The 8,145-nt window shown below is 53.7% G+C and overlaps 1 protein-coding gene across 9 annotated transcripts in view; it reads left to right on the top strand.

Annotated features, from left to right (window-relative positions):
- Window positions 1-5,094: 5,094 nt before the first annotated feature.
- WNK3 (WNK lysine deficient protein kinase 3) overlaps window positions 5,095-8,145 on the top strand; it is a 61,043-nt gene continuing 57,992 nt past the window's right edge. For 6 of the 9 annotated variants that reach the window (XM_043534309.1, XM_037888511.2, XM_043534310.1 and 3 more), the window contains exon 1: window positions 6,464-6,778. The gene's annotated coding sequence lies outside the window, so the exon portion shown is untranslated. Of the gene's footprint in view, window positions 5,182-6,462; window positions 6,779-7,950; window positions 8,080-8,145 lie in introns of those variants that run through there. The other 3 variants (XM_043534311.1, XM_043534308.1, XM_037888508.2) reach the window with 3 other exon arrangements.

Genomic DNA, 8,145 nt, shown 5'->3' with positions numbered 1-8,145 from the left:
CAAGGGTGGCTATTCCAGAGGACTCGCCCTCCATGCTGTTTGACCCTCTCTGTCCCAGGCTTGGTGTGTCTGGGTCAATAACACACGTCACGCTTAGACTATCCCACAGTTCTGGTTTCTCCTTTGCAGGGCCTGCAAGGCCCCGGATACGTGCTGCCTTTCCACAAAGGGACGACCGTGGTGGATGAGGTGGGATACCAGTGTTGGAAGAATGGGCAATCTCCACCCACTTCCTATCACTTCCCGCTGGGTTGAGTCCTTCTCTGGGGATAGGGGGAAAGCAAGACACGGCTGGGACGGAGATCACCTAGGCAGGGATGCAATGCGGGGAGGCAGGGGACCCCCACATACACACACCTCCCTCTTGGCCTCTGGCTGGAACTGGAAATTTGTCCTAGACACCCCTCCCATTTGGCCCAATGACAGGGGGTGGCCAGACCAAATTTGAGTGGTGCTGCAACCCCATGCACCTGCTTTAACCCCCTCCCCCCCCCACACACCTTTTCAGTCTTTCCAGTGGGCACCCCCAACCCTTGGGGCAAAGTAGAGCCAGGGGGTACCAGAAGGGTCTGAACTTTTGGTGCTTCCCGGGGCAGCAGAGATGCAAGGGAGGAGGAGGGGATCTGGAGCTCCCAGACCTGCCTGGCCCCTGGTGGGGTGGAGATCGCTTGTCTGGGGGAGAGGTTGGAGCTGGGTGTGGGGGCAGCAGAGTAGAGGGGGAGTGTGTTCATAGAATCATAGAATATCAGGGTTGGAAGGGACCTCAGGAGGTCATCTAGTCCAACCCTCTGCTCAAAGCAGGACCAATCCCCAATCAAATCATCCCAGCCAAGGCTTTGTCAAGCCTGACCTTAAAAACTTCCAAGGAAGGAGATTCTACCACCTCCCTAGGCAACGCATTCCAGTGTTTCACCACCCTCTTAGTGAAAAAGTTTTTCCTAATATCCAACCTAAACCTCCCCCACTGCAACTTGAGACCATTACTCCTTGTCCTGTCCTCTTCTACCACTGAGAATAGTCTAGAACCATCCTCTCTGGAACCACCTCTCAGGTAGTTGAAAGCAGCTATCAAATCCCCCCTCATTCTTCTCTTCTGCAGACTAAACAATCCCAGTTCCCTCAGCCTCTCCTCATAAGTCATGTGTTCCAGACCCCTAATCATTTTTGTTGCCCTTCGCTGGACTCTCTCCAATTTATCCACGTCCTTCTTGTAGTGTGGGGCCCAAAACTGGACACAGTACTCCAGATGAGGCCTCACCAATTTCGAATAGAGGGGAACGATCACGTCCCTCGATCTGCTCGCTATGCCCCTACTTATACATCCCAAAATGCCATTGGCCTTCTTGGCAACAAGGGCACACTGCTGACTCATATCCAGCTTCTCATCCACTGTAACCCCTAGGTCCTTTTCCGCAGAACTGCTGCCTAGCCATTCGGTCCCTAGTCTGTAGCGGTGCATTGGGTTCTTCCGTCCTAAGTGCAGGACCCTGCACTTATCCTTATTGAACCGCATCAGGTTTCTTTTGGCCCAATCCTCCAATTTGTCTAGGTCCCTCTGTATCCTATCCTTGCCCTCCAGCGTATCTACCACTCCTCCCAGTTTAGTATCATCCGCAAATTTGCTGAGAGTGCAATCCACACCATCCTCCAGATCATTTATGAAGATATTGAACAAAACCGGCCCCAGGACCGACCCCTGGGGCACTCCACTTGACACCGGCTGCCAACTAGACATGGAGCCATTGATCACTACCCGTTGAGCCCGACAATCTAGCCAACTTTCTACCCACCTTATAGTGCATTCATCCAGCCCATACTTCCTTAACTTGCTGACAAGAATACTGTGGGAGACCGTGTCAAAAGCTTTGCTAAAGTCAAGAAACAATACATCCACTGCTTTACCTTCATCCACAGAACCAGTAATCTCATCATAAAAGGCTATTAGATTAGTCAGGCATGACCTACCCTTGGTGAATCCATGCTGACTGTTCCTGATCACTTTCTTCTCGTTTAAGTGCTTCAGGATTGATTCCTTGAGGACCTGCTCCATGATTTTTCCGGGGACTGAGGTGAGGCTGACTGGCCTGTAGTTCCCAGGATCCTCCTTCTTCCCTTTTTTAAAGATTGGCACTACATTAGCCTTTTTCCAGTCATCTGGGACTTCCCCCGTTCGCCACGAGTTTTCAAAGATAATGGCCAACGGCTCTGCAATCACATCCGCCAATTCCTTTAGCACTCTCAGATGCAACTCGTCCGGCCCCATAGACTTGTGCACGTCCAGCTTTTCTAAATAGTCCCTAACCACCTCTTTCTCCACAGAGGGCTGGCCATCTCTTCCCCATTTTGTGATGCCCAGCGCAGCAGTCTGGGAGCTGACCTTGTTAGTGAAGACAGAGGCAAAAAAAGCATTGAGCACATTAGCTTTTTCCACATCCTCTGTCGCTAGGTTGCCTCCCTCATTCAGTAAGGGGCCCACACTTTCCTTGGCTTTCTTCTTGTTGCCAACATACCTGAAGAAACCCTTCTTGTTACTCTTGACATCTCTTGCTAGCTGCAGCTCCAGGTGCGATTTGGCCCTCCTGATTTCATTCCTACATGCCCGAGCAATATTTTTATACTCTTCCCTGGTCATATGTCCAACCTTCCACTTCTTGTAAGCCTCTTTTTTATGTTTAAGAACCGCTAGGATTTCACCGTTAAGCCAAGCTGGTCGCCTGCCATATTTACTATTCTTTCGACTCATCGGGATGGTTTGTCCCTGTAACCTCAACAGGGATTCCTTGAAATACAGCCAGCTCTCCTGGACTCCTTTCCCCTTCATGTTAGTCCCCCAGGGGATCCTACCCATCCGCTCCCTGATGTTGGGCAGGGAAGTGAGAGAAATTTGGGCCTCTGGTACATCATGTTTGTTGGAGCTCTGCCCTGTCATTTCACCCCAGTTACAGACGTTCTGGGGCAGCCCCTGAGCCCAGGACCCCCGTGCGATTGCTCCCCCCCCCGGCCCCCATCAGCCCTGCCTCTGGGCCTCTCTCCTTAGGGAAAGTCAGGTAGCACCGCTCCACCTGTCTGGGTCAGACCCTAAAGCCTGGACTGGACTCAGCGTGGCTGATGGGAAGAGCCAGTCTTTCATCAGGGAAGCGGAGTGGGAACTTTGTGACATACACTGGAACTCGGAACCAGAGAGATCCAAGCTGGACTAATGGGACAGTTGCTTCAGGCCGCACAGACGCTGTCTGCTGCTTGGGAACACATGGGGAGAAAACACGCAGCCAACTCTTGGGAAAAGCTTAGGGACCCTGTAAAAGCCGGGGCACAGCACATTCTGGGACGCCCTTGACCTCGGCCCCTGGGTCAGAGAATGGAGCCAACTTGAGAGACGTGGGCCCAATGTGCAGAACTGGTGGAAAGACTGGCCTCGAAGTGTCCTTGTCAAGGATTCGCTGCCAAACTGGGAGGGCGTCTCTAGTGGGGTCCTGCAGGGGTCTGTCCTGGTCCTGGCCCTGTTCAACACTGTCATGAATGACTTGGAGAAGGGAGTGGAGACCGGGCTTGTAAAATGTGCAGGTGACACCAGGCTGGGGTATTTTGCCAGTGCTCTGGAGGACAGGATTCGAATTCAAGACAACCTCACCTTTGTCTGAGCTCCGCAAGGGGAGAGTCGGTGAAGAGAAGTGCAAAGAACTTCACTTAGGATGGAAAACTCACATGCACAAGTACACAATGTGAAGTACCTGGCTAGGTTAGAAACTGGGCATGTTTAGTTTGGAAAGCAGAAGACTGGGGCGGGGGAGCCCTGATAACAGGGTTTAGATCTGTGAAGGGCTGTTTGGGATAGGCCTTGTCTCCTTGTCTGCTGACGGCAGAAGTAAGGGGCCTTATCTGGAGCAAGGGAGATTGGGGCTAGAGATCAGGAAAAACTTTCTAACTTAAATGGGAGCTAAGTGGTGGAAATGGCTCCCAAGGCAGGTTGTGGAATCCCCATCATTGGGCAAAGCCCTGGCAGGGATGGTCTAGGTCAGGGGTTCTCAAACTGAGGGTTGGGACTCTGCAGGGGGTCATGAGGTTATTACATGGGGGGTCACGAGCTGTCAGCCTCCACCCCAAACCCCGCTTTGCCTCCAGCATTTATAGTGGTGTTAAATATATTAAAAAGTGTTTTTAATTTATAAGGGGGGGGGTCGCACTTTGCGGCTTGCTATGTGAAAGGGATCACCAGTACATAAGTTTGAGAACCACTGGTCTAGGTTTACTTCGTCCTCTGTCAGCACCGGAGGGCTTGGTTGGGCTCTCAAGATCCATCTTGGACAGGGAGCAAGTTGGCCATGCCGGTAGGTTGACTGCTTCTGGAAGCCATGTTGGTTGGCAGCCATGTTGGGTGAGGAGTGAATTGGCCATGCCTATGGGTTGGCCACTCAGGCCATGTTGGTTGTCAACCATGCTGGGTGGGGAGTGAATTGGCCATGGTGGGTGATGAACAAATTGGCCGTGCCAGTAGATTGGGTTGGTTGAACGAAGCATGTTTTGGGCAGGGAATGAATGGGCTATGTTGACTGGGGAGCAAATTGGCCATGCCAGCGAGTTGGCTGCTCAGGGCGGCCATGTCAGTTGGCAGCCATGTTGGGTGAGGAGTGAATTGGCCATACCCGCTGTGTGTGGCTGTGTTGATTGGCAACCATGTTGGGCGGGGAACCGGGTTGGCAGCGATGTTGGCTCTGGAGCAAATTTGGCCATGTTGGCGGGTTGGCTGCTGTGGGCGGCCACGCTGTTGGCAGCCATGTTGGGTGGGGAGCGAACTGGCTCTGCCTGGCGGCCATCTTGGGCTGCCCCCTTGGCGTGAGTTGGTTTTTTGTACCCCTCCCGCCCCACGGTGTCTCTGCGTGGAAAGGGGGCAGAGCGGCAGATGCAGTAACAGGCCCTTGGGTGTGTGTGTGGGGGCCCTGGTGGTGTAAGGGGGCCCCTCCCGGGGGGGCCCCCTACTTCACAGGGCTGGCAAAATGGCTGCCGGGAGAGAGTCCCTGAGCCCCCCCTCCCCCGCAGAGTCCATGGAAGACTACAACTCCCACGAGGCTTTGCGTTCAGACAGGGCGGGGAGGGGGCCAATGAGTCTCGAGCTCGCAACAGCGCGGGGAGCACGCGCCCGCTCCCCCCTCCCCCGCCCAGGGGCGCCTCGTGCTGGAGACGGTGCGTCTCGCGCCTGCCCCCTCTCCCCCGCCCCGCCCCCGCCCGTGGGGGGAAGGAGTGGGGGAGGGGCATGGGGGGGACAGTGGAGGCGGGGGGGACAGGGGAAGGTGGGTACATGGTGGGGAAGGGGTAAACGGGGTGACGTGCAGAAGGGAATGGGGGGGGAATAAGGCCTATGGAGGAGGGTGCGGGGGGGGACATGGGGGATTTAGGGTGAATGAGGAAGGGGAATGGGGTACACGGGGGAGGAAGAGAGTGGAATAAAGGGAGGGAATGGGGTAAATGGAGGGAGGGGGTACTTGGGATGGGGCAGGCCCAGGGAGGGAATTGGGGTGCAGGGAGGGGGTGGGGAAGGAAGAAGGGGGGGGCGCATGTGTCTGGGGAGGATTGGGTGGAGGGTCAGAAGCTGGGGCCCCTTATTTGGTGGGGGTGAATGAAGAGACCCGCCCCCCCAGCCCCACGTATGCAGGAACCAATACGATGGGACCGTGCGGTCTTTGGGGACCGTGCGTCCGAGGTGGTGGGGTGTAGGTTGTGGGAACAACGGGAGCGAGGGGTGTCGGGTTGCAGGCGGCAGGGTGTTCCCCGGGGCACAGTGGCCGATGGGCAGAACAACAGGGAGACCCTGGGAATTCAGAGCTGTTGGGGAGGGGGCTGGGAGCCAGGACTCCTGGGTTCCATCCTCCACTCTGGGAGGGGAGTGGGGTCTAGTGGTTGGAGCAGGGGGGGCTGGGAGCCAGGACTCCTGGGTTCCATCCTCCGCTCTGGGAGGGGAGTGGAGTCTAGTGCTTAGAGTGTCTGGGGGGGGGGAGGTCTGGGAGCCAGGATGCCTGGGTTTTTTTTTCCCACATCTGGGAGGGGATGGCACACCATACATCTTTTTGTTACAGGTGTGCACAGGGCCTTGCACAACTCTTAGACGCTACCTCAGTACCAGTATCAGGCATGTAGGGGAGATGTGCATTGAATCAGGTTGTGTGTGTGTGAGAGCCCAACGGGGTGTTGTGTGCGTGGCTAACAAGGGTCTGGGAATCTTCTGTGCGTGTGTGAGTGCGCGCCTCTCACACTTTGGCACCTTGCCATGCCAATAAAGTATTAGTGGGCTGAGTTAAATGTGGCCGGGGAAAAGTGGATATTGACAGATTCTCTCTTTAACTTTGCAGGGGTTTGACACCTCTGAGGTATCACAGCTGAATTCTCCCCGAGGGGGGATGGGGAGGGGAAGGAGACATCCGGGTAATCTGCCTTTATCTCACCCCCTCCCCATCTCCATCCTTCTCCCCCTTGGCTGGGGCAGATGGTCCACCCCACCTACAAACTCCGTCCTCTGTGGCAGAGACTCTGCTGGCAATAGCACAGCCCGGACAGCGGGTGGAGGAGAAAGAATTGCTTCTTCACCTGCTCGGCAGACTGTTTTTGCTGTCCCCCGGAAGTTCTTCCTCAAGAGGAAGAGTGTGTCTGTGTGGGTGGGGGGGGGTCTTCTCCCCAGATGCACTGCCCCTCCTTTGGCTGCCTTGTTGGGGGGAGCCTGGACACAGAGATGGAGGGATGGAGCAATCCACCCCCTTAAGGATTTAATTGAAGTCCTGCAATCTTGGTAGGGGGGGAGGGGGTTTCGTGAGGGAAAGGGGAGGAGGGGAGGGTGTGTGTAGTCTGGGGGGTGCATTGTGCATGGGACTCCATGCTGTCTGCAATGCTTCTCTTTCTGCCGAACATGGTTAGAAATTGGGGCCAAATGGATACAGCCAGGGATTTGGGGTGGGGGTGGCGGCATTTGTGAGCGGGGGTGGGTGGGATGTGTTTGCACAATGGTTCATTAGTGTGCATATAGTGTGAGTGTGTGCGTGCTATTGGTGAAGGATGCTTATTTAGCGTGTGTTGGGGAAACAGGTGTATTTATTAATGGTGTATGTAGGTGCGTTATTTGCCGGGAGATGTCTGTGGAAATCTGGTGTTACTCTTACGGTCGTGGGGAGGAAAAGACTTTTTGCTTCAGTTTTCTAACCCCTGCCTCTAAACGTTGCCACAGAGTCACTGGATGGAGAATTAACTCCCCCTGACCTCATTTTTTTTTTAATGTGGCTTCTGTCGTTTGCTGGCTGTACCCCATTGCGCCTCAGTCTGCAGCTGTTTGTGAGACCTTTTGTGTGTGGCTTGGTAGCTTTTTTCCTCCACCTCTTTGGAATTATTTTTTTAAAATTTTTTATAGCAACCTGGATTCATCTGATCTGGGGAGGTGGGGTTTTCCTGTTTAAAAACAATTTCCTTTCGCTCGGGTTTGTCATTCACGTAGATTTATTTTGGGGGTGGAGGAAGTGGATTGCAATTCCCTGCTCAGCTGATCTGTGAAACAAAATACCAGTTTATGAATGGCTGCTTAGAACCGTTCTCTGTAACTGTACCTTCCTCTTGTAATTTATACCGTGCTCCCAAGCCAGGATTTGTGTAGGGGATCCCTGCTAGATTTTTAGGGGACAGGGATTTGTGGGAACGAGGCTTGCTTTACAATTAAGCTGTGTCGTAACGCAGAAAAGAAATTGAGCTGTCTATTCCTTGCTTCTGCATAAAAGATTTAAAGTGCCAGGCGTTCTGCTTTATTCACGCAGTGATATTTGTCTTACGTGATTGCTTTTGAGTTGTTCTTTTTTATTTTATTTTTTGATCCCTTAAGTTGTGCAAGTCATGTCCTGTTTTTTCTTTTAAAAAAAAAAGCCTGCTTCACTGATTGAGTCCATCATTGTGGTCCCCCGTTTTGTTTCTTGTTGCCAGTGGTGAGGTCAGGACAACACAGATGTCAGTATCTGGGTCACGTTAGTGAAGACGAAATCTCCCACGGCTTGGAATTTCGGTTGCTTGGTAGCCGCCGGCCTTGGAAAGACGCAGTGGGAAGCCAGGAAGGTATAGTGGCTTTTGCAGTGCCGCGGAGAGTCTGGGTAAACTGGCTTCGCCAGTAGGGGTGACAGC

This window comes from Chelonia mydas, chromosome 23 (assembly GCF_015237465.2).
Source record: "Chelonia mydas isolate rCheMyd1 chromosome 23, rCheMyd1.pri.v2, whole genome shotgun sequence".
In the NCBI taxonomy this organism is placed as follows: Eukaryota; Metazoa; Chordata; order Testudines; family Cheloniidae; genus Chelonia; species Chelonia mydas.
Note: the sequence above shows the minus strand (reverse complement) of the source record. Positions and strands in the feature narration are given on the sequence as shown.